This window comes from Megascapheus bottae, chromosome 30 (assembly GCF_031878675.1).
Source record: "Megascapheus bottae isolate mThoBot1 chromosome 30, mThoBot2.hap1, whole genome shotgun sequence".
Lineage (NCBI taxonomy): Eukaryota > Metazoa > Chordata > Mammalia > Rodentia > Geomyidae > Megascapheus > Megascapheus bottae.
Window position 1 is genome coordinate 1,785,610 of NC_143538.1, and position 26,277 is coordinate 1,811,886.

Below are 26,277 nucleotides of genomic sequence, written 5' to 3' on the forward strand. Positions count from 1 at the left end.
AAGGGGTCCTGCCCCCCCCAGGCCCAGACCTGCCAGGCCTCAGAGGGCAGGCGGAAGGGTGCCATGGCTCAGACCTGTCATCCCAGCTACTCAGAAGGCTGAGCTCTGAGGATCGAGGTTCAAGGCCAGTCTGGGCAGGAAAGTCCATGAGACTCTAACTTCCAATGAACCACCAGAAAACTGGAAGTGGCGCTGTGGCCTTGAGTAAGAAACCTTAGGGACAGGGTCCAGGCCCTGAGTTCAAGACCCAGGACTGATACACCAACTCAGACGAAGCTCTAAGCTGAAATGGCGTGTGTGTGGTGCAAGGAATTACGCTTAAATGGGGGCAGGGTGCTGACCCAAAGAATTATGTTTATTAGAGATATTAGAGACACCAAAGGTCATACATGCCAAAAACCTCCCCCCCCCCCACACACACACAAAGAGGCAGCCACACTAGGAAAAAGAACCCACCAGAACTCAGAACTGAGCCAGGCTGCTGTGCTACCTTCAGTGTCCAGCCCGCAGAGGATGTAATCTGGGGCTTTGGCCCTACTGTGCTGCGATCTGCTACACTGTGCAATCTAAGAGGGCTTCCTGGAGGAGACCTGGCTTGGTTTGACAACCGGAGCCCCTGCAGGAGTTTCGGGGAGGTCAGTACTCAGGAGCCATGTGGCTCCTGCCTCCAACGAAGGGGACGAACTCTCCTAGCCTGGGCCCGTAGGAATTAACAAAGGGCCAATGCACCCCAATAAAACACAGCCTGTACCCTGGGGATTACTACTTAGGGGTCTAGGTGGGCTCCGGATCATAGCAACCATTTCCAGAAATAAAGATACATTTGATTGATTGATTGGTTTTTGGTTGGTCCTGGGGCTTGAACTCTGGGCCTGGGCGCTGTCCCTGAGCTCTCCAGCTCAAGGCTAGTGCTCTATCACGTTGAGCCACAGCACCACTTCCGATTCTCTGGTGGTTCATTGGAGATAAGAATCTCACAGACTTTCCTGCCCCAGCCTGGCTTTGAACCGTGATCCTCAGCTCTCAAACCTCCTAAGTAGCTCCGATGACAGGCGTGAGCCACCAGCGTGTAGCTAAATATACATTGTATAAAGATATAAAGTTTAATTAAACTGGATGAAAATTAAATTGGCTGTAAGGGGAGGAGATGTGCCCTGGGGATGTGAGGAACGGAGAGCAAATTGAACCCCGGAGGTCTGAGCTGAGTCCCAGGTCTGAGCTGAGCCCGGAGTTCTGGGGGGGGGCAGGGCTGCCCCGGCCTGTGCACTGCAGTCCTCGCACACTGGTGTCTGGCTTCCATCTGCCTCCCGCATTCTGCCCCCACCCCATTTTGCCAAGTGGAAAGAAAGGGGAGGGGTGACTGGCCCAGGGCCACGCAGCAAGTCTGCGCCTTCAAAGCCCCAGACACCGCGGACCCCCAAATATCTCTGCACACCAGGGCGCTCTGGAGCCCGCCTGAGGTGTTCCTGCCCAGACAATCGGGACCCCCAGATGCCCAACAGGAAGAAGAGGAAGGCAGAGTGGAAGCCTGGGAGAAAAGGAGCCAAAATCAACACGCCTCCCAGAATTTTAAGCTGGGTTTTTTTTTTTTTTGGAGGAAAATGAGGAGCAGATTCAGCTGTTGCAATTTCCGGGGGGTGGGGGTTGGGGGGTTCTGTTCCTAAGCCCAATTCTACAGAACAGAAGGAACATTTGGTGGGTTGAATACTTGCTAATTTATTTCTCTGTTTGTTAATAGGCTTGCTACATGCGCATGCGTGTACACACACACACACACACACACACACACACACACACGCACGCGCGCGCACGCGCGCGCGCGCATGCACGCACACACACACCCCGCACATGCCCGCCCAGCATCAAGCGTCAGCAGGAGGAATCCCATCTCCTGCCACCTTCCCCAGCGAACCCCACTCGGGTCTGCTCTCTCTTTCCCCACCTGAGGGGGTCTAGAAGGCCATGGGCAGTTTAGGGACCCAGGCCAGCCCCCCCCATTTTCTTCCTTTGAAAAAAAAAATGGACCCACAATACCATGACCCAGCAAGCCAGAGCCAAGCCTCTGACCCTGGAGAAGGACAAAGAGGCATAACCAGGTGGCATGCACATAGTAGTGACTTGTGGCACACAGTAGGTCCACCCTGCTGTCTCAAGGCTCACCAAATAAAGCTACCTGGAGGTCACCAGGACCACAGAGCCAAGCAGCCGGGGAGGTGCCATGGAGCCCGGAGGGGCCCAGGGTGGCGGTGATGGGAGGTTGGGGGGGGTGAAGGGCTGTGCAGGGTGGGGGGCAGTCCCTCCCTCTGCCCTCCCCCAGCACAAAGGCTGGGCAGTGCCCCCTCTTCACAGGGCAGCAAGGCCCTCAGTGCCCAGGAGGCCTCTGGCTAAGAGCCTCTTGACTGGAGCCTCCAGGGTGTCTCCGAGCCGGGTCTTGTAATTGGGAAGCGGTTAACTTCAGCGGGCGGAATCTTAATTCTGCTTCTTCACCATCACTGCCGGGTGACTGGGCCCAGGGCTGCAGTGGGGGGACCAGGGGCAGGACTGGCCCCACAGACCAAGCACTGAGGCCTCTTGCTGCCCCTGTGGGCATGTGTGCCCCAGGCCCCTCCCCGCTGCACCCCACCGCAGGTCAACGGGGGGGGGGGGGGCAAATAGCCAATGCAGCCAGATCAGGTGGGCAGCCCAGCTCCACTCAGCCTCCGCCCACCATGTCTGCTGGACTACCACTCCCACAATCCCCGGGGGGACCCCACACTCCCACAATCCCCTGGGCTCTCAGTCTAGGCACTGCTGCTCACCAAGACATGGAAAGTGGGTGGGGGTGGGGGGTTGTGTGTGTGCACGTGTGCATGTGCTGGTTCTGGGGTTTGAACTCCTTTGAACACGGGATCTGGGCACTATCTCTGAGTGCTTTTGCTCAAGGCTAGCGCTCTCCCACTTGAGCCACAGTGCCACTCGCAGCTTTTGTCTACTGGTTCCTTGGAGACGAGAGGTTCCTAGACTTTCCCGCCTGGGCTGGCTTCACACTGCGGTCCTCAGAGCTCAGCCTCCTGAGCAGCTGGGATGACAGGCGTGAGCCACCAGCTTCGAATGACCGGGGGGAGGGGGGGGTCGTGAAGGAAGGCCTTGTCTGCAGGGGCTACCATCAGAGGGGTTCAGGGGGGGCTCAGGCTGCTCCAGCCTCCCCCAGTCCCCACTCCAGTGGGCCTCAGAGTCCTTGTCCACACAGTCAAGCTCCAGACGGCTCCAGATGTTGGCGTTGACATCTGCAAGCCAGCTCTGTCCTTCCTGCAGACTCCTCTCCAGCCCTCACCACACGCCAGCCAGGCCTCACCCTCCTCCAAACACATTCCTGCTTTGCCCACCACACTGGGGGCAAAGCCCAGCTGAGCACTCCTGGAGAACCCCTGCCCAAGCCGGGACCTCCTGCGGCCACAGCCCACCCGCTGCCCCCAGCCGTCATACATCTGGGCTGGGTCTGCAGCCTGGCCTGCCAGATTCTCCTGACAAGGAGATGCCAGTGAGATCCAGTTTTCTCCGGGGCCTCACCTGTCCTGGCTTCCAGGAGATCTCCCCGATGTGCCCAAAGGGAACCTTTCCTGACCCCCCACAGAAGACCTCCAGGTCACACCCGGCCTCCTCTCCAGCCTCACTGATCTCTGGGGCACCCCTTCCAGAGCTGGGGTCCGTGAAAATGGTGGTAGTGCCCGTGTACCAACGTCTGACAGGCAGCGGGCCGTACGAGCACGGAGGGAGGCCCTGAATCAAGGATGACATCACTAAGCATTTATACAGCGCCGACGGCATACTTGGGGGGGGGGTCCCAGAGACCAAGTTGGAAAATGCTCTGCACACACACACACACACACACTCCATGCACTAAGACACACACACACACACACACACACACACACACACACACACACGCGGCAATCACAGCTTTCCTGCGAGCAGTGATGAGGCTGTCAGCCCTTCCCAAAGCCAGGAACACAGGCCCTTCAGAAGCCGCGGGGTGAAGGACAGGCCTGTCCCAGCAAGGGTGCTATTTAGGGACCTGGACAGCCAGCACCCAGCCTTGCCTGCTTCTCCCATCACCTACAAACCTCCAACCCTCGCCCCCTCCTTCGAGAACTTGCTTAGGCTGGGCTTCACCCCCGCCTCGGCCCTTCTCTTCCCACCATGACCCCCCCAAAATGCCCATTTGTGCATCTGTGGCGTTCTTATAATCACAAAACACGGGAAACCTTCAAGATTCACAGCGGAGAATTGGTGTGACATACGTCCACACACACAGAGTCTGGAACATTACGCTGCCATTAAAAATCACATTATAGAAAAGTGGCTAATGGTGGGGAAAAATGATCTCGGTATAGAGTTGAGAGCCAAGAGGCAGGTTACAAAACAGTTACAGCGTGATCCCAATTATGTCATAAATACATATTTTGTAAAAAAAAATTTTTTTCAAAGATTGACGCGTATAACACCCAAGGCCTTCTGTGTTTCTAGAGAGAACACACATTGCTTTTTTTTTCCCCTCCCTAATAAGCAGAAGAGAAAATAGAATGGTTTTCAAGGCCCCTAAAGGTTTCAAGGCCCAACCTAGCTTTACCTCCTGCAATCAGAGCTCCCTGCCCTCCACCGGAGTGAGGCGCCGTCTACCCACGCTGTTGGGGCTGGAGAGGCGGCTGCGTGCTGGGAAGTGGGGGGACAAATCCAGACTGCTCCCCCCCCAGGCCACCCCAGCTCCCTCCTCACCCAGCTGGGCCCCTCAACTCCCACAATGCAAACCACATAGCCTGCCTTTCCCTAGCACACAGGAGGCAATGAGCCAGCCTTGTCCAGGAAACACGTGGCTACCACCAACCCCAACTCAACTGTCCTGAACCTGAGCACGGGGGGGACAAGAAGAGGAAACCCCCAAAACAAGCCTCTGAGGTGGCCTGCCCCAGAGACCCCAGAGTGCCATGGCCCCCCCCCCCCCAGGCCTCCCTCACGTCCTGCCCAGCAGCTGAGTACCTTGGGCTGGGTGGCATGGAGCGTGGAGCTGGGCCAAGGTCAACCTAAGCTTGACTTTGTCGCTCTCTCTGGCCGTGGGCAGGGGCCTCTCAGGGCCTGCAAGTACACGAGGCTGGGGGGGAGAGGAGGAGACGTCAGTCAGGTCTCAGAGGTGGGGGTGCACGTGCAAATGGGCGGGGACATTTGATCACTCGTGATCAATGCACTCTCATCACACACTGCCACGTCACAAGCACTCACAAGCACTGGGAGAACAGGGCTTTGTTCCCAGACCCATGGGCATCTGACTCTGCATCTCCTGCTGGTCTTTGGCCCTGAGAAATCTGAGTCTCTGAGCCTCAGGTCCCATAAAATGTCCCCCTTGTAATGTGGCTCTGTCCTTCCAGGACTGTGGGAGTAAAAAAGGAGAGCAGGGAGCCTGTCATCCCAGCTGCTCAGGAGGCTGAGACCTGAAGACCTGGTTCAGAGCCACCCTAGCCAGGAAAGTCCCTGAGACGCTGATCTCCAATGAACCACCAGAAAACCCAAAGTGGTGCTGTGGCTCAACGTGGTAGAGTGGCAGCCTTGAGCTGAAGAACCCAGGGCCAGCACCTGGGCCCTGAGTTCAAACCCCACGAGAGAGAGACAGAGAGACAGAGAGAGACAGAGAAACAGAGAGAAACAGGGACATTGGTTCATAGATGAATGGCTCACGCCTGTTATCCTAGCTACTGACGAGGCTAAGATCTGAGGATCGAGGTTCAAAGCTAGCCCAGCAGAACGTTCATGAAACACTTATTTCCAATGAACCAGCAAAAAGCAGGAATGGAGGGCCGGGAATTTGGCCTCGTGGTAGAGTGCTTGCCTAGCATGCACGAAGACCCAGGTTCAATTCCTCGGTACCACATACATAGAAAAGTGGGAAGTGGTGCTGTGGCTCAATTGGTAGAGCACTGGCCTTGAGGAAAAAGCCCTGGGGCAGTGCTCAGGCCCTGAGTTCCAGCCGCAGGACTGGCAAAAAAAAAGCAGGACTGGAGCCATGGTTCAAGTGGTAGAATACCCCTCGAACGGGGGGAAAAAAAGTCAAGCAAGACCACAAGGCCCTGAGTTCAAGCCTCAGTACCAAAAGCAGACAAGAACTAGAAAAAGAAAAGGAGAGGAAACCAGGGGAGCCAGCTGTTCACCCAGTGTCTGTACCACTGCCCCTTCCCAGATGCCAGGCCCTCCCTGTCCTGGTGACCCCGTGTGGTGGCAGCGGCAGAAGCCTCCATCCCCCGTGGGCACAGGGGAGGGAAGGTCCCTGCAGGGCCAGGGGCCGAGGACAGGATCCTAACCCCAGACCAAGGAGGTGGTGAGGACCAGGTCACAGATGCCCAGCTGGCCCCAACGCCTACCCGCTCCGATCCCTCATGCCATCCATGTGTCCCCCAATTTCGCACCCTAGAGGACAAGATGGCTCAGGCAGCCCAAGCTGGTTCCTGGTAGGCTGGCACACGCTTGGCAGGCCCAGGCCAATGTGGGCAGGCCAGTCCCTGGCAGGCCTGCAGGACACCTGGCAGAGGGCCCTGCGTCCTGTGTCCTACCTGCGCTGGCCAGGCAAAGCTGGCCCTGCCGAGTGGCTCACGCCTGGCATCCCAGCTACTCCACCCCCCCATCGCTGCCATGTTCCTAGACAATGAATGGGGCTCCCCCTTCTTCCCCCGGCCTTCCAAAGCTCCCCTTGGTGGCATAGCTGGGGTTGCCATGGAAACGGGACCACGGGCGGAGCACGCAGCAGAGCGGACGATTTGGGGCCAGAGAGGAGCTCTGTGGGGACGGGAGGAGGGAGTCAGGTCTCCTGGCAGGGAGCGCATGCGCATGCGCATGCACACACACACACACACACACACACACACACACACACACACACACTCAGGACAGGGGGGAGATGGAGGGGTTTCCCAGTGGGTGGCTCAGTACAGTATCCAAGTAGGCCTGAATCTGTTACACAGATAGGAAGGACGAGGCCAGGAACACCCAGCAATGCTGGGACTTTAATTCAAAGCTTTACACCCCTCACATGGTTTCTGGGTTCAAAGCTGGTGCTCTGCCACTGCAGCAACCCCTCGATGTCTCTGCCAGTTCACTGGAGATGAGAAGCTCACAGGCTTTTCTGCCCCGGCTGGCTTCAAACTATGATCCTCAAGACCTCAGCCTCCTGAGCCAGTGGCACCCGCAACTTATTCTGTTTTTTATTATGCTTGGTGGCCAAGACAGAGACACAAAAGACACAACCCATGGAAACCAAGATCCAGAGAGACAGCAGGAGGAACCGGAGAAGAGGGAACAAGGAAAGACCAGTGAAGGGAGGGGTCCGGGAAGGAAGAGGACGAAGGGAAAATCCGGGAAGGCTTCCTGGTGGAGGAAGGAGGAGAACTGGTCAGCTCTTGCTCTGGGTAATGAGAAGATGCTCTCTGACAGCCTGTCCTAGCCATAGCCTGGTGACTCGGGACTAGGCTGGCAGGTGGAGGGGCAGTTCCTCATCAGGGGCTGTCACCACTACCACCTCATGCCCCTAGTGATAGCTGGCTTTGCAGGAAAACACAGGAGGCAGATGATGGAGAAAGAAGAATCAAGAGACAAGAGGGAGGGAAGGAGGAAAGGAGGGAGGGAGAGAGGGAGAGAAAAGAGGGAGAGAGCAGGAGAATAGATGCTAAGCTGTTTAGGGGAAAATTCTTGAGAAAGAGAGAGCACAGTGACCCCAAAACAGATGGGTTGAGGAGGCACCGCACAGAGAGGGGGAGCAGATGGGGTCTTCTGTCCTCCCATCCTCCCCCACCCCTAGAGCCCACTCGGCAGCTGCAGAGAGCGGGAGACACACAGCTGGAAGCTGCCTGCCACACGGTCCTGCGAAAAGATTTCTTTTTTTTCCCAGCAATAACACTCATCTTTGAAAATGAGATCTCAGGCGGTGGGTGAGGCCTTGCTATGCCAGACATTGAAGCCAGTAGCTAGCTAGAGGAAGGAAAAGCATAAAAGAAACTGATTTAAGTGGGCCGAGAGTTTGGCCTAGTGGTAGAGTGCTTGCCTAGCATGTAGAAAGACCAGGGTTCGATTCCCGAGTATAACCTACATAGAAAAAGCCGGAAATGGTGCTGTGGCTCAAGTGGTAGAGCTCTAGCCTTGAGAAAGTCCAAGGACAGTGCTCAGGCTGCAGGATTGGCAAAGAAAAAAAAAAAAAAACTTATTTAAGCAAATCCCCCCACGGCATAACCTTAAGATTGGTATTCACAAGCAAGTGAGGTGCAGGGAGGCTGCAAAAAAAAAAAAAAAAAATCCTGCAACTCAATAAGAAGACGACGACGATGACGACAAAGGAGAAAGGACAAAAGAGAAGAAGGTAACATGAGATCAGAACTCCAGAGAGGAAGAACTAAATTGGCCAATAAGTGGATGAAAAGATGAGCGCGCTAGACGAGCAATCAGGCAGATGCAAATGAAAACAACGCAGCGCCATTTTTTGCCCATCAGATTGGGGAAAATTAAAATGATTTATAACAAGCCATGCTGGCAGGAATGGGGGGGGATAAACACTCGTAGATGGCTGGAGGGCGGGGAAGCTGGCGCCAGCGCTGGAAGGATAATTTGGCAGTATTGATTAACGTTGGAAACCCACACACCCTACAACCTAGTAATCATACTTCTAGAAGCCTCTCTTCCGAAATAATAATAAAAAAAAGTCCTGGTACTCCTATATAAATACTCAAGGTGGCTCACCGCCGGGGAGAAAGAGAAATGGAAACAATCGCAATGTTTATCAGTCAAGAAATCACAACACTATGTTGGGCACACGTGGCTCCCACCTGCCACCCCAGCTGCTCAGATCGGAGGATCACAATTCAAAGCCAGCCCAGGCAGGTAAATCCGTGACACTCTGATCGCCAGTGAATCGCCAGAAAATCGGAAGTAGAGCTGTGGTTCAAAGGGGTAGAGCCTTGAGTGAAAGAGCTCAGGGACAGAGCCCAGGCCCAGAGTTCAAGCCCCATGACCAACACAAGAAATAAAACACAACGTACTTGTGATGTAGAGTTCTCGATACCTGGCAGGAGGGGGGAAAGCTCTGAACCCACACTCAGGCCTGAGCCACGGTTCTAAGTAACAGAAGGCACGCTTCTCGTGACGCCTTCAAGATGTGCTGGGGGGATGAGGACTCTACACAAATGGAGTGCTGGGTTGGTTTGTTTCTTTGTTTTTAGGTCCAGTCTGGGACTTGAACTTAATACAGGGGCTTTCCCTCATTGACTAGTATTCTTACCCAACTGAGCCACACCTCCAAACCCCTCGTGTTTTCTTTTTCTTTTCTGTTTGGTCCGAGAGCAGGACTTGAACTCAGTACCTGCAACTTTCGCTCACTAGCTAGCGCTCTACCAAGTGAGCCATGGTTCCAAGTCCCCTTGTATTTTCTTGTGTAAATCTGAAAAACAAAATCAGCGTGCACGCTGCTCCTAGCACTTGAACTCTAAGCCTGGACGCTGTCCCTTGAGTTTTCTCACTCCAGGCTGTGCCCTACCACTTGAGCCAGAACCCCACTTCCGGCTTTTTGCTGGGTAATTGCAGATGCGAATCTCACAGACTTTACTGCCCAGGTGGGACTCAAACCTCCATCCTCAGATCTCAGCCTCCTGAGCAGGTGGGATAACAGACATAAGCCAGCAGGCCCTGGCGTTAGAGTTACAGGATGGAGACCTAAGCAGGGCTAATGTCACCACACGCCACCAAGCCCAGTGGTGGCTCATACTGACAGACATTCGAGGACCAGTCCAGAACCTGGGCTGGAGAATGTGGGGTACCCGGATCTGCTCCCCCAGCCCAGGCCTGTGAGAGGAGATCTCTCCAGGCACTCAGGCCTCCCAGGCCTGATGGGAATGCAGGCCCCGTGTCCCAGGTTCACGCCAGGCCCCAGTGTGAGTTTCCCAGCATGCACAGAACCCAGGGCCCACACCACAGGCCTGGGGGTGTCCTGGAGGTGAGAGAGCTCTGGGAGGGAGGGAGGGGGAGAAAGGAGGTGGTGGGGTGCTGCACAGGAGACGGGGAGCAGCAGAGACTAGAAGGAGAGTGGGGGTCAGGCTCAGATGGGGGGCTCTGGGGACAAGGAGGTGTCTGTGTCAACCGGGTACGCCGTCCCCCCAGCTTGACAGCACAGAGGAAACCCCTACGGGCCCGCCAGCAAGCACGTGTGCATGCGTGTGTACACATGTGGGGGGTTCTGTGTGATGCACGCACGCATTGCATACGTGTGCAGTCTGTGGTGTCTGCATGCATGCAGGTGGGTGGGTGTTTGTGTGTGTGTACTCACATGTGCGCATGCACATGTATGCATCTGCGTGTGCCACGTCATGTATCCCCAGGGGTTTCTAAGGGAGGAAACGGGGTGTGTGTACGTATGCAGGATGTCGGGTTGTCCAGCAGAGCCCATCAACACCACCCACGAGAGGGCTTCCTGCTTCCAGAATGTTCCTCTCCCTTTTCTTTTCTTTTCCTGTCCTGGGGCTTGAACTCAGGGCCTGAGCACTGTCCTTGGGCTTTCTCAAGGCTGGCACGCTACCACTTGAGCCACAGCACCACTTCCGGCTTTTTTCTGTGTATGTGATACCAAGGAATTGAAGCCAGGCATTCGAGCATGGCAGGCCAGCACTCTACCACTGGGCCATGCTCCGGGCCCCCTTCTGCCTTTTCCCCAGAGCTCACCTGGCTCCCAACGTACCCCGGGAAGGGGTACTCCTGGGGGACTGCCTTTCCATCTACATCCAACCTGCCCAGCTTCCTGAGGGGCCACTGCCCTGCCTGCCAGGTCCAGGAGCAGCAATCCAAAAATGACCCAAGCTTATGAGCCCCATAATGGCTTTATGAGTCACCCTCCTGAAGCAGGGATGTCTGACCCACTGGCGCTAACCTCAGAGCTGGGGTTCCAGCAGGATGAGGCTGAGTTTGAGACCCTCCCAGCTCCCCCACTTCTCCTGGGCCCATCTCCAAAACCTGGCTAACCCGGCCCTGCCCTGGCTCTGAACAGCTGTGCGGGGGAGGGCACCCCGACCCAGCCAGCCCAACCCCACACTCATTTCTTATTCCAGTCTGGCTGCCGGCTTCAGTATGGCTGAAAGATGCAAGGGCAGAGGAGGCCCTGGGAGAATGCCCGCCGATGATTCTTCTCCAATGCCAATTTATTTTCTATCATTAATGCTTTTGAAAAACCCCACACGCTCTGCAAACAGGGAAAGAACACAAGGCACGGGAGGAGGGGTGGGAGGAGAGCAGGGAGTCAGGAGCTCTCGGCTTACGGTACAGCCAGCGGGCCCTGACTCCAGGATCAAATCCCACCCCATCTCCATACACTGCGGGGCCCTGGGCAAAGCCTGGACCTCCACCTGACACAGGGCGCGGGGCCTGGCTCTCCTAGTAGACTGAGGGGTGTGTGTGTGTGTGTGTGTGTGTGTGCACGCGCACGCATGCATCAGTACCGGGGCTTGAACTCAGGACCTTGCTCTCTCATGGGCTTTCTTTCTGCCCTAGACCAGGCCCTCTACCACTTGAGTCACGGCTACACTTCACTGCAAAGAGGCTTCTGGACTTTCCTGACCCAGGCCACCTCCTCAGATCTCAGCCTCCTGAGTAGCTGGGATTACAGGCAGGAGCCATAGGCATCCGGCAGGCAAGAGAGGACCTCCAGCCTTCCCCCGCTGCCCACACTGAGAAGCCAGGGATTTCTCCCTCCCTCCCCCCTGCCTGCCACACACAACCCCCATACATCATCCTGGGGTGAGGCTTAAACAGCCACACAAAGCTTCCTTTAGCCTCTCACGCCCATAGAGGCAGTCTCTGCTCCAGCCATCTCCTACATTCCCCAGAGGCTGCTGATGGTGCACAAACGATTTCATCTCCCGGATGTCCTGCTCCTTGGCCTGCCTGCTCAGCTTTGCACAACTTCCCCCTGAGTGTGCCTGGCTCTGGGATGCCCTGAATCCAGCACCCCACTGTATCCTCTGCACTGTCAGAGCTTGGCCACGTGCCTAGCACATAGTAGGGCTGTCCTCTCCAGCCAAGGGGTCTTAACTGAACCCCCTACACTGTGTCACGTGCCATGCTGGGATGCAACTGATTCAGAAGCCAACAACAGAGCTGCTCCTTATCTTCCAGTCCCTTCCACTTCAGGGACTATCTGTAATGGGGAAACCGAGGCAAAAATGTCCATTTTCACAGGGACTGTCGCCTCCTCTGACCTCATCCCTTCCAGAGCTAGAGTAAGAAGGAATGATTAGAATCAGAGAGAGAGAGAGAGAGAGAGAGAGAGAGAGAAGCTTTTCCTCATTCTATAACGTAAAGAAAATTGCTTTTGCCAACTAACGCAGCTTAAAAGCAATTAGAGATTTTTGGAGGGGACCCTGGGCACGAGCAGCGGAGGCAAAGAGAGCCCGGCATGGAATTTTTCCAGCATTCGTGTGTACCCAGCAAAAAAAAAAAAAAGAAAGAAAAGAAAAGAAAAAAAGTGTTAAAAGCTGCAATTTTCGACAGCAGACATCAGAGATAAAATATTTGCAGCCTCCAAGCGAGGGGAGGCTGCAGAGGCCTGGGACCCCCCCGCTCCCCAATTCCCATCCATCATTCCACGACTCAAGAAGGGATGAAGCGTCACCCCTCACCCCCATAAAAAGGGGGCTGGGTCCCCCCCAGCCACTGCTGTCTTCATGGCTTCCCTGCTACCCCCCAGCAACCACCTACAACAGAGCCCTGGAAATCTCGGGCCCAGCCCCCCCTCCCCTGCTCAGTTCACCGGCAGAGGCTGGCACTGGGGAGCCACAGGTCCTCTTAAGTGCTCCCCACATGGCATGCTGTGGCTGCATGGTCTTGCCAGACTCCATGCATCTACACTCTGATCGCTGCCCACGCCACAGACCCCACCCCCCCCCCTTCAGGAGCCAGGACAGGTCCCTGCAGATCACAGCTTTCTAGATTTATTGTGCTCCAATCCTGGGACTTGAACTCGGGGCCTGGCCAACTGTCTTTTATCTCTCAAGGCTGGCCACTGGTCCACCTCCGGGTTTTCTTTTCTTTTTGCTGGTTCGTTGGAGATAAGAGACTTATAAATATTCTTTGCTGGGCTAGGCGGGCTTCGAACTGTAATCCTCCGATGTCGGGCTTCTGAGTAGCTGGGATTACAGGCTGAGAAAGCAGATATCCCTCCATCTGCTACTTATGTGGTTTCGTCCTGTCTCTCAGGACCTCTGAGCCCCAGTTCTTTCACAGGGGAAGAGGAAGCTACACTTAGATGAAGTAGCACAACCAAAGCCTCTGGCCTAACACTTAGTAAGTACCCAGCAGGGCTCTCCAAGCAGACCTGTCTGTGAGTACTAGCGCCGTGCCAGCCGGGGTCCCCCCACCAGACAGCACAAACCGCTGGGTAACAACAGGTGCCTGTCCCCCCAGCTACTCAGGAGGCTGAGCTCTGAGGATCCTGGTTCAAAATCAGCCCGGGGAAGGCTGAGATTCTCATCACCAATGATCCAGCAAAAAGCCGGAAGTAGAATTGTGGCTCAAGTAGTAGAGCACCAGCCTTGAGAAAAATAAAATAAAATAAACAACGCAGGCCCCTGGGTTTAAGTCTCAAAAGATGGTTTCTACACACACACACACACACACACGCGCACACACACACACACACACACACACACACACACACACACGTACACACACATATACCTGGCGCCCCGGTGAGAACCTGGGATGACCTGGTCCTCTTCCACTTAGCCATCTTTCCCTGAGGAGACCAGGCCGGGTGGAGGGGGAGCTCAGAGTCCACTCACTGCTGGCCGCCCCCCCTTTCCCCCCCCCCCTGCGCATGCGCTGGCTCACATCTAAGGCTCACTTCCGGTCTCTGTGGCGTCTGGTCCAGCCCAAAGTCCAGGCTCAGCATCCAGTCTCAGGTGCCCACCCCTCTGCCAGGCCAGTCCCCTTCCCTTCCTTCCCTGCGGCTGCCCCCTCACAGCAGCCAGGCAGGGGCAACCCTGCCTCTTGTGCCAGCAGAGGCTCCACAGGACGCGTGCGTGGCCCAAGTCCAATAACACTCTCCCCTAAATTAAACCATAAACAAGAAGTTGTTTTAGATTTCCCTGACTCGGCAGCTCCGCCTGATCCCCCGCTGCAGACGGAGAAAGAGACAATTAACCTGCAAGAGGGGCCCCCTGCTCGTGGGCAGTCTCCTGCCAGGCCATGCGCCCACTGAGAGCACCCCCCCTTCCAGACATCTGCCAGCTCCAGAGTGGCCCTCTTCCCGACCCTCCACATTTGCCAGGCCTGGGGTGACACCGGGACCCCTCCCAGGCCCCCCCTTCCCTTCTCTGCTAGGACCTGGCACACAGCAGGCCACTTCTGAAGCCTCATTTATTGCTCATGATAAAAAAGGGGGGGGGGCCGGGAGTTTGGCCTAGTGGTTAAAGTGCTTGCCTAGCAGGCATGAAGATCTGGGTTCGATTCCTCGGCACAACATGCATAGAAAAAAGCCGGAAGTGGTGCTGAGGCTCAAGTGGTAGAGCTCTAGCCTTGAGAAAGTCCAAGGACAGTGCTCAGGCCCTGAGCTCAAGCCCAGGACTGGCAAAAATAAATAAATAAATAAATAAAAAAGGGGGGAGGGGAGGGCAGAGAGGCTCACGCCTCTCATCCCAGCTACTCAAGAGGCTGAGATACGAGGATCACGGTTCAAAGCCAGCCAGGGCAGAAAAGTCTATGAGACTCTAATGAATGAATCACCAGGAAACCGGAAGCAAAGTGGTGGCTTAAATGGTAGAGCAGCATTCTTGAGAGGAGAAAGCTAAGGGACATTGCTCAAGCCCTGAGTTCAAGCCCCAGGACAGGCATGCCCAAACAAGGAAAGAGAAGTGTGACCCCTTTGAGGTTAGACAGAAATCCTTTCTTTAATTTTCTCAGAGATAGATGGGGACAAAATGTCATGAAGTCTATAATGTACTTTAAAATACTCCACACGCACAAAAATAATAATAATAAAGCAAATTATAGCCAAAATGTCAGCAATTGTTAAATCCAGGCGAGAATGTCTGGAACTTCCCTCTGATTATTCTGCTTTTCTGTGCCTGAAAATGTTCCCAACAGAAAGTGTAAAAATAAAATACAATAAAAATAAGCCACTAGTCATATGACCCAGAACCCACAAACAAGGCCTGGGCTTCCTGGCTTGCCCGCCAGGCAACTGGGTCTCTTAAGTAGGTTAAATCACACCACACACACACACACACACACACACACACACACACACACACGCACACACAGCATCTCCTTTATGTTGGCTCCCCAGAAATCACTTTTGCACAAACCTCAGCGAGCTCTGTCTCCACATTTAGAAGCCTGAGAGTGCTTGGGAGCCAGAGTCAAGCCAGGCACTGCGGCTCACGCCTGAAATCCCAGCTACACAGGAGGCTGAGATCTGAAGATTGTGGTTCAAAGCCAGCCTGGGCAGGAAAATCTGTGTGACTCTTATCTCCAGCGAATCACCAAAAAAGCAAGAAGCAGAGCTGTGGCTCAAGTGGTAGAGCACTAGCTTTGAGCTAAAAGCCTCAGGGACCAGCACAAAGGCCCTGAATCCAAGCCCCAATACACACACACACACACACCCCAGAAAAACTCTTTGCCTAGCTCAGTTCTGCAACCCTGCCCCTCTTCTCTCCAGTCCCTGTTTATCGAGCCTCTAGGACAGGGACAAATGGCCGTGGTGACCACCTCCCAACCCGCCCCGCTGACCCACACCAACGCTGGTCAGACCTGACTCCACCGGTCGATCACGAAGAGTTATCAGCACCCCCAAATAATCGATCCCTAATTGCCAAATGCCATGCAATTCATCCGAGAGAGTTATGTGTGGCCAGCAACTGAGCCCCCCCGCCCGGGCCCCACTAGGCCTCTGGGGGCAGGCAGAGCCGTATCAGAGGTGGATGGTGCAGGAGAAAAGCCATCAGGTATTCCAGGCTGTGCAAACATCCAGGGCCTAACCCACATCCTAGAGCCTGGGGGGCACTGGGGAGGAAGCGGTATTGGCCACAGAGCCCTGTGGGAGGAGTCTATCTGGTCCCTGGGCATACCAGACGACCATGACAGATCAACTAGGCCCTGCCACCAAACTGCTCTCGAACCCCAAAGCAAGACAGCTTGCTATGCATGCTCTACCCGCAATAGGTGTCCTCAAGAATAAACGGAGAGGGGCTAAGAGTGTGGCCTAGGGGTAGAGTGCTGGCCTAAAATGCATGATGCCCTGGGTTCGATTCCTCAGTACCACATACACAGAAAAAGCCAGAGAGGCACTGTGGCTCAAGTGGTAGAGCTCTAGCCTTCAGCACAGAGGCTTAGAGACAGGGCCCAGGCCCAGAGTTCAAGCTCCAGGACTGGTCCAAAAGAAAAAAAAATTAATAATAGTAATAATAATAATAGTAATGTGTTCTCCCTGTTTCCATCTGCGCCTGAACACATGTGCCTTGCCCCCAGAAGGCATGCAATAAGCTAATTCAACCAAGGCGCCACACTGAAGAGGAGAAGAGGTGTTGCTTTCAGCCCTCCACCAGTCACGCTCCCGGTGACACCAGTGGAGACCAAGGCACAGGAAGGTGGAGTGACTTTCACAAACTCCCCTCCTGGCATTGGAGCCAGGATTCGAACCCAATCCCACCTGGCCCAATCCTTCTGGTCTCACTAGGCTGATTCAGAAAAGCCTGAAGCCTTATAAAAAGAGAGCCAGTGCTCAGAGCCTGAAGCCGGGAGCTTCCAGCTACTCGGGAGGCTGAGATCGGAGGATCATGGTTAGAAGCCAGCCCAGACAGGCAAATCTGAGAGAATTTTTTTTCTCTTTTTGGCTGGTTTTGGGGCTTAGACTCAGGACCTGGGCACTGTTCTTGAGCTTTCTCAAGGCTAGCACTCTACCACTTGAGCCACAGCACCACTTCTGGCTTTTTGCTATGTATGTGATACCAAGGAATCGAACCCAGGGCTTCATGCATGCTAGGCAAGCACTCTACCACTAGGCCATATTCCCGGTCCCTGAACCAGCAAAGAACCAAAAATAAAGGGGTAATTCAAGTTGTAGAGCGCCCACTTTGAGTGAAAAATAAGCTGAGAAAATGTGAGGTCCCCAAGTTCAAGTCCCACTACTGGCCCCAAAACAAAAGAAGAATCAGTACTGAGAATGAGGGCGCACACCCACACATACACACAGGCTCCACGACGGCCCGAAACCCTGGCACCCGCTGTCTCCTGGGCCCGCTGAGCCCTTGGAGCTGGGCAGGAAGGTGTCTGTTACAGCTGGCCTCAGCTAAGTGGCTCAACCCTGGGCATGAAGCTGGCTGTCCAGCTGCCCTGGCAGATGGGAACTGCAACTGGCTACCTGCCAAGGCCCAACCTCCATGTCCAAAGCAACCTGGATGTCCGGCTTCCATTTCGGCCTCTGCTCACCCTGACCCTGGTGGCTGGCGTGCCCATGTAAATCCAGAAGGCCACGACAGTAGTCACTGTCCCCACACTGGTGGCAGGTGCCTGCCTTGATGTGCCCAGATGGCCCCGTCCATCTCTGGACATCGTGAATGCCACAGCAACTGGCTACTCTTCCCTGGCCACCCCTGCCCAGCAGGCCCTGGGCACAGTCTGGGAAATTCTGTGTGAAGCACTGCTCCTCTCTGGGTCTCTCGAGCCCTTCCCCAGCCAAAGAGCACTGTGGGCCACTCCCATGGCTAAGCCGTCTCAGCTACTCAGGAGGCTGAGATCTGAGGATCGAGATTGGAGGCCAGCCGGGGAAGGAAAGTCCGAGCGACTCAAATCTCCAATGAACCACCAGAAAACCAGAAGTGCTGCTGTGGCTCAAAGAGGTAGAGCACTCGCCTTGAGCTGAAGCCACCGAACAGACAGACAGACAGACAGACAGTTGTACTCAGCACACTTATTTGTGTCTGTCAGGATCCCTGTGACCCCTGCCAGTCCAGTCCCAGGCTGGACTGTCTAAGTCCTTGCCCAATCCTGATAACCTGAGTGCCCTCCTCTTCTGAGATCCCCTGCTGGCATCGGCTGGGGGGCCGACACCCGTCCCCAGAGGCCCAGCTATCTGGTTCTGGCACCCCCAAAAGCAGCCATTTAAATCACAGATCCCCCAGGAATTGTACCCCACCAATCAGTCCACAGTGAGCTCACACTCCTCAGCTGGGCACCAACCACCCTGAACCAAGCTGCTTAGGGCTGGCTGTGCCCCCTGCCCCAGGTACCACATGGCAAACACATCCTACCATGCCCATGCTTCCTGCCTTCTCACCTCAGCTGGCACGAGACCTGTTCACCAGGCAAGCACGGACTCAACAAAGATTTATTGAGCATCTATCTAGTGCCAGAAATACCTCAGCAGGTCAAAACTCCCAGTGGATTCTCCCACAAATGGACCCCTCGCCACTCTCAGTGGATCTAAGCTGGGCTCCCTTTTAAAGTCCATCCAGAGAAGGGTCTAGCATGGGGCCCCTTTCCCCTGAAGGCAACCCTGGCTTCGAACCAGGAGAGTGAAAGATAAGTACAGAGCTTCAGGCAGTGAGGATAAGAGGAGAAGTATTTCTTTTAGCTGGGCAGAAGCCCGTGGGAGAGACCCCAGGGCCCCCCGTTCTGTCCCTGCAAAGGAGGTCTCAGCCTCCAGAGGCATCTTTCCCTCTTCTAAGTCACCCCAAGGCCCAGCCACCACATCTCCCTCCACCCACAATGCATTTGTTCACATGTAAATCATTTATGCCAGGCACTGCCAGGCCATATTTGTCATCCCAGCTACTCAGAAAGCTGAGATCTGAGGATCACAATTTCAAGTCAAGTCCAGGAGACTCTGACCTCCAATGGATCAGCAAAAAGCTGGAAGTGGAGGTATGGTTCAAGTGGTAGAGCACCAGCCTTGAGGGAAAAAGGGAGAGAGAGGAAAAAGGGAGCAGGGCAGGAAGAAGGCCTGAGGGGAGGCCATGAGGAGGCCTGGACAGTGGAGGCTGGGCCGGGCTCCAGCCTTTATGTGGTTGACCAAGTACACAGGTCAGCATGAGGAGACAGAAGTGCAGAGCCCAGAGTCCCACAGAGAAGAGCGAGGGGAGGGGAGAGACAGAAAAGCTATGGCAAAGAAAATCCATGTCATCACTATTGCACCGGGAACTGGAGGAAGGCGGCTGCCTGAGACAGCCGCATCCTGCAGATGCAGTCCCTGTACTCAACAGGAAAGCTGGTGAATTCTGGGTCACAGTTTCTACCTCCAAGAGGTCTACAAAGCCCGGCACAGGAGGCTGAGATCTGAGGGTTCAAACTCAAAGTCAGCCCAAGTAGGGAAAGTCTGTGAGACTCTTATCTCCAGTGAAACACCAAAACAAAAGCCCACAGTGCTAGCTAGCACGCTAGCCTAGAGCAAAAGAAGCTCAGGGACAGCGCCAAGGTCCCGAGTTCAAGCCCCCTAAATAAATAAGTCTCCACAGCAAATCCATGTCTCTTGGGTCCCCACAGAAGGACAATGCCAGAGTCCTCAAGTGTCAGCCGGGTTGGGGACTGTAATCCTTTGGACAATGTCAGGTAGTAGAGGGCACAGACCAAGTTCACAAACCATCAAAGCGCACAGATGGCAGGTTCCACGTTTAAACCAGGCTGACAGAGAGAGGCAGGCAAATCTGGCACCTTGGTTTGATGGCTCCAGGCTGAGAGAATGGCAGTCCCATCTGGAAAAGATGTTGGTGACAGCCAGCCAGAGAGCTGCCCCGTGGTGACTTCCAACGGAACGCCTCAGAGCCTGTTGCCAGGGCAAAATGGCTAAGTGCCAGGCGCCTGTCATCCGAGCTACTCAGGAGGCAGAGATCTGAGCATTACAGTTCAAAGCTGGCCCTGGCAGGATAAAGTCCGGGAGACTCTTTATCTCCAATTAAGCAACAAGAAGCCAGAAGTGGTGCTGTGGCTCAAGTGGTAGAGTGCCAGCCTTCAGGACAATACCCAGAACCTAGTTCAAGCCCCAGTACTGATGTGTGCATGTACAAACACACACACACACACACAGAGGTTCAAGTGTCCTCTGGGTCCCTCCCCATCTTGCCCAAGATGTGTGGTGCCCAAGCAAAGGGGAGAAGCTGCTGGAGACAGAAGATAGTGTTCTAGCTCCAGATGCCCCTGGGAGAGTCCAGGCATCATGGAGGTCACCCCCAGCTGGTCCAGCCCCCACTCCCCTCACTCCACATGGCATCCAGGTGGAGAGCAAGCTCCTAAGGCTCCAGGCTGGTACCCTGAGTGCCAGGACCCAGGACTCCAATCCCAAGAACAGGAGCAATCAATCCCAGAAGACTTCCCAGAGGAGGCGGCCCTGCCCACCGGTGTCAATCAGGGGGAAGGTCTGTAGAAGTCTATGCTCAGATCTTTCCTTTTCCTTGATCCTCCCGAACTTGGGGACACAAGCTGCCCTCGGTTCCAGGGGTGCTAGTCTGGACCACCTCCTCATCTTATTTCTACTGCAGCCCAGGTAGTGTGTCTGAAGTTGGGGGCACCAGACAGGGGTGGCAAGGCCTTGCTGCTAGCAGGGGTGAGAACTCCAGGCTGGTGGGCCTAGAGGCGCCTCTCCTAGCCTGGCTTCTTATCTGAGCTGGTGGGATCTGAGTTGGGCATCTGGGGCTGGAGAGGGCTGGGGCTTGGAGGAATATGGGGTGGGGTCTGGAGGGGGCTTAGACGGCTAGGGGACTGGGTCTGGGGGGAGGCAGGTGCTGGTGGATGCCTTGGCAGTCTGAGGCTGGGGGCTTGGTGGGGGGCAGGGGAAACTGGGAGGTTCAGGGACTGGGGGAGTCTGGGGCTGGGGAGGTCTGCAGGGCTGGGGTCTGCCGCGCATCCTGCAGAGCAGAAGGCCCGGCTCTCACACTCCCTCCATCCTTCACCGAGCCCGGCGTCCTGTCCGGGTCACCGGGGGTCCCCCGGCCCCGCGCTAGTAGCGCTGCAGGTCTGCGCGGGAGCCCGGAGACCCTGCGGATTCCCCTGGGGGACCCCAAGGCCCCGGCCCGCTCCATCGCGCGCGTCCCTCCGGACAGGGAAGCAAGGCCGGACCTCCACCCCCAAGACCCCGGCCGCGCCTTCCCCGCGCGCCGCGCCCGGGGACCGGGGTCCCGCAAAGTTGCTCAGAGGCTGCGGGCTCCTGCGGGGGAGCGGGACTGGGGGGGGGGAAAGCCGGGCCGCGCGCGTGCACGGGCCGCGCGTGCACATGGGCCGCGCGTGCACACGGGCCGCGCGCGTGCGCGCCGCACCCCACCCCCACCCCGCGGCCCCCGAGGTTCCCGCCCAATCGGAGGCCGCGCACGCGGCGCTGCGGGCGGACGGACACCCCGACCCCCGCCCCGCCGCCCGGGGCCGGACCCGCCCCTCCCTCCCCTCCCTGCCCTCCCCTCGCCTCCCCGCCCTCCCTCCCCTCCCCTGCACGCCCCCTCACCCCGCCCCGGCCCCGCCGCACTCACCCTCCGCGCGCGGCTCCGCTCCCGGCCCGCATCCCCGGCGCCGCGCGTCCGCCCGGGGTTCCCGCTCGCTCGGCCGGGCTCGCCTGGGAGATGGTGGCGGCGGCGGCCACGAGCGAAGCGGGAAGGGCGTGTGCGTGTGTGCGGGGCCGTGTGTGCGCGCGTGCGTGTGTGCGGGAGCGTGCGTGCAAGCACGGGAGGGCCGCGAGACCCCCGCTCCGCCCCGCGATCCCCGCGGCCCCTGCTCCGCCCCGCGCTCCGCGGTGCCGGCCGAGCCCCGCGCGCTCCCACCGCGCCCCGCCCGCCGCGCGCTCCCGGCCCCGCCGCCGCCGCCGCTCCGACCGTGCTCGGGAGGGGCGCTCGCGGGGACCCCGGACGCCCGGCCCGGACCCCCGCGGAGGGGACCCCGCGGCCCCGGTCTCCTGGGCCCCCTCCCGCGCCCCGGTACCCCCGGATCCCTCCAGCGCCCCGGTACCGCCGGACCCTCCCGCATCCCGGTACCCCCTCCCCGGGCCCGGCACCGCCCCACTCGAAGCTGGCGCCGCCCCAGCGGGCTTGGAGCCTCTCCGGCGGGACAGAGGCCACGGCCGACCTGGACGCAGGCCCCTCGCTCAGGTCACCGCGACTTAAAGGCGTCGCGCGCCCAGCCCGGCCCGTCCCCGGGCGGAGGCCGGGTGGCGCCTCACTGGGGTCTAAGCGCCAGTCCGAGGTCCGGGCCTGGGGCCGATCTGCACCCTGGTCTTGCGAGACGGGGCGGGACGCTGGCGGCCACGGCACGGGACCCTAGAACGACCGCTGGCCCCAGATTCAGGGCCTTGACCGCCTGGGCTATGCCGTGGCTGTTTGGAATTGCCTTGGGGCTCAGGAACCCCAAGGTGACCCAGACCCAGGCCTCCCTCCTCTACCCCGCCTTTCTCCACCCAGGCCTCTGCCCTTAACCAGCCTCCTTCCACAGGCCCCCCTCCACCAGGCTACCTGTTAGGAGAAATGGTCAAAAGAGGTCCAAGAAGGAGGCCAGAAGCAAGAGCTAGATCAAGTTTAACATGCACGAAGTAGAGAGCAGTAGGCAGGAGATGGTCTCCTACAGCTCTCTCTGTAGGCACAACTGAGGCCGGGTATTTAAGGTTTGGCCCAAGAGCCAGAGACCCAGATTGGGACCCTGACAACCAGCCTGTCATCCTAGCTACTCCGGAGGCTGAGATCTGAGATCGTGGTTCAAAGCCAGCTGGGGTAGGAAAACCCGTGCCACTCTAATCTCCACTTACAAAAAAAAAAAAAGCCAGGAGTGGAGTGGAGGTGTGACTCACGTGGAAGAGTGCCACACCTGAGTGAAAAAGCTAAGGGACAGTGCCTAGCTAGGACCTGAATTCAAGCAATATGGTGGGGATTGGGGAGAAGAGGGAGAGAGAAAGCGGGAACAGGAGGCCTGATAGGAGAGAGCTGCTGGGGATGATGTAGACCCAGGAAAGCTCCCTGGAAGAGAAGCCGCGCACTGAAGGATGAATAGGAGTCGGCCAGACAGAACAAAACAGAATAAGCAGCAGATGTGGAGAGAAAACCCGGTGTACAGAGTCCTAGAGGGGAAAGGAAGCGGGGGAGGGGGGTACATTTGGGGAAAACCTTGAAGAGTTTTAAGTTGGTTCTAGGGCACCGCTTTGGCAGGCAGAGGTAGGCACCCCACCTTCACCTTTCAGCCATCTCTGAGCCCCACGCCAGCCCCGCCTTTCCCCTCCCCTAAGCCCAGCTAACCTCTGCTTTCCCCTGTCTTCCATCAGACACGCAGCGCAGGCTCCCCCTGCTGGCCGGAGCGGGAAGTGGGCGAGGCCAGGCACGGCTGCCAGCTGGCTGAACAGAGCCTCAGGCCCCCATCAGAGGCTCCGTGCCTGGCCGAGGGCCCTGGACTTTGGGCCTGGATGTCAGGCCTGCCCCATACAATGGAAATACGGGAGATAGAAAGGCCTGAGAGGCACCGAGTAGGCTCTCCCAGAGTGTCCCCTCCTCGCCCCTGTCCCCTGCACCTGAACTCCAGTCCCAGGCCCGTCCCCACTGCCCCCTTCCCGGCTTCCCTGGTTACTTTTTTCTCCAGACTTCCCGGGGCCTCCGGGGAGATGAGCTCACCGTTCGTCAGGCCGGTGGCCGCCTGCTTTGACTCCGTGCCTCCTGAGGGCTTTGGGGGTGGGCCCTGGGGGAGCTGAGCACAGCAAACACAGGCTCCCCTGAGTCCTGGCATCCCAGCCGAGCAGCGGTTCTTGTCACAGTCCCCAACTTCCTCCCATTCCTCAAGGCCTCTGGCTTTGGAGTCTCAGCTGGAGGAATGGGTGGCTCAAGCTTTGCTGTGCAACCTCAAACCATTAGCTTGTCCTCTCCAGGCGCCATCTTCCCCCCTCAGGATGGGGGTGAGCTGGAGTGAGGGAGCTCCGTCTCCTTCATTTCTTCTTCCTCACCACACCCAAGTGGGCAAGCGACGAGGCGGCTGGGCCCCTCGGCCGAGTGCATGGCCACCTCTGCCCCGGGGTGCATGGTGTCCGTCGGGAAGGGGCTCCTTTCTTCCCACAGCACCAGCCGGAGGCCGGGAGCCGAGGCCAGGGTCCAGGCCAGTGTGGGTAAGACCCTGTTTCTTCACCAGGCACAGGAGGCCGCCAGCTCCCCCGACGGGGCCTGCAGCTTCCCTCCACACAACGCCGGAGGTCAAGGGGAAACGGCTCCCACAATGCACTGCCAGCGTCCCAACCAATCACCATCACGCTTGACTGGGGGCTCCCACAATGCAATGCCAGCGTCCCAACCAATCACCATCACGCTTGGCTGGAGAGAGGCTCCCACAATGCAATGCCAGCGTCCCAACCAATCACCATCACGCTTGGCTAGGGGCTCCCACAATGCAATGCCAGCGTCCCAACCAATCACCATCACGCTTGGCAGGGGGCTCCCACAATGCATTGCCGGCGTCCCAACCAATCACCCATGATGCCTGGCGGGGGCTCCCACAATGCAACGGCAGGGACGATGGCCGGCTGTGCGGACCTTCTCCACCCCCTCCACGCACACCAAGCTTGAGAGCAGCCGCGCCCCACAGGCTGTCGACGCCCACTCCTGAGTCTCCGCGTAGGTAGTTGTGCGTGCCTGTCTGGGTTTTGGTTGGTTTGGGGGTCAGGACTGGGCCTGGGAGTCAGGGCCTGGGTGCTCGGGGCTGGCACCCACCACCCCCACGTCAGCGGCCTGCAGATGAGAGCCTCGCGGGGCTTGTTTCAGCTCGAGGCTCTGGCTTTGAAACAGGATCCCCAGACCTCAGCCTCCCGAGTAGCTGACAGACGTGAGCCACTGGCACCCAGCAGCGTTGTTGTTGCCTTGAGGTACTTTTATCTGCGCTGGGGTTTAAGCTCTCATTTGCCTGGCAGCTGGTCTACCATTTGAGCCGCACCTCCCTCCCCAGCCAGCACCTTTCACTTTCGTTATTTTTTAGGTATAGTCTCGTGTTTTAGGCCAAGCAAGCCTCAGACCGCGATTCTCCTTTATTTCTACCTCATATGTAGCTAGGATTATAGGCAGACACACACACACACACACACATTCGTTGAAATGAAATCTTGTTTTTGCCCAGGTGGGCCTTAAACCTTGATCCTCCCATCTCTGCCTCCTTTTCCTTTATTTGTTTTCAGAGTTACTTTTAGTTTTGCTTTTTCATCGTAATCTTTACTGACCCTAGAGGAGGCCGTCTCACTATGGGATTCCCAAAAGGAAACAGAAAGCCTGTGTATTGAGCATGTGCATGCACTGTGCCAGGCGTGAGGCCTCCACAACACAGCAGAGACCTTCACCCCGGGAGAAGATGGACAGAAGCCTGCCCCTCACACAGAAAAATATAGAACCGCAACTGGGACTCGCACCCCAAAAAAGGCCCAGGAGTCAGGGAAGGGGATGGGGCCCCTGACCTGATTGAAGGAATCAGAAGAGAGATAATGTAGTAGGTGTGACCTTTGATCTGGCCTCAGAAGACTGGGGAGATATTAACTCACAAGAATTTCCAAGGAGTGAGAATTATAGCATGTGCAAAGACCCTGTGGTGCAAAGAAGAAGAGAGGACTCAAGTGAACACAGCATGGAGAGAGGGACCTGGAGATGGAGCAGCCAATGGCATAGGGCCAGGAGAGCAGGTTCTGGTGGGCCAGTACGCAGATAGCTTTTATCCCTGGATTTCCTTCTTCTTTCCCACCTATTTCTTGTCCTACCACCCAGTTCCCTGCTCCAGGGGCAACTTTGTTCTGATGCCCAGGTCCAGGTGGGGCACAGTCTGTACTCAGGCTTGGCAGGAGTAGGAGGAACAAGAGCGCTGGCTTAGGCTCTAACACCACCTAACCATCCACAGCTAGGAAATTCACACCAAAAGGACCACGTGCAGTGTCTCTGCTTGCTCTGAGTCTGTTACCAGAGGATGGAGAAGACTCAGTCATCAAAATGACACTACAAGAGTTGAGTTCCAGGGCCTCCAACCCTACAGTGGGAGCAAAGGGGCTGCACTTGCTTACTACTCCCAAGCCTCCTCTGCTCTGAGCTCACTTTCCCCAAGGCAATGCCCCTTCCCCTGCAGCAAACCCAAGCTGTCCAGTCGTGACATGAGGACAGGGCATACCGGCCCTGTGGGCAGGCAAGCCTGTAACTGGCAGAGCAGAACAAACGGACGGGAAGGAAATCAATTTGAGTGTTTGATTAATTTTAATTTTTAATTTGCTCCTCGTGGCATGCACCCCCACTTACACTGCCACCCCTGCCTGTGAGC

At 56.8% G+C, this 26,277-nt stretch overlaps 1 protein-coding gene across 1 annotated transcript in view; it reads right to left on the reverse strand.

Moving 5' to 3' along the window:
- Lingo1 (leucine rich repeat and Ig domain containing 1) overlaps positions 1–21,584 on the reverse strand; it is a 79,297-nt gene extending 57,713 nt beyond the window's left edge. The window contains exons 1-2 of the mRNA XM_090321523.1: positions 21,504–21,584; positions 5,017–5,128 (exon numbers count right to left, since the gene is read on the reverse strand). The gene's annotated coding sequence lies outside the window, so the exon portion shown is untranslated. The remainder of the gene's footprint in view (positions 1–5,016; positions 5,129–21,503) is intronic.
- Positions 21,585–26,277: the final 4,693 nt, after the last annotated feature.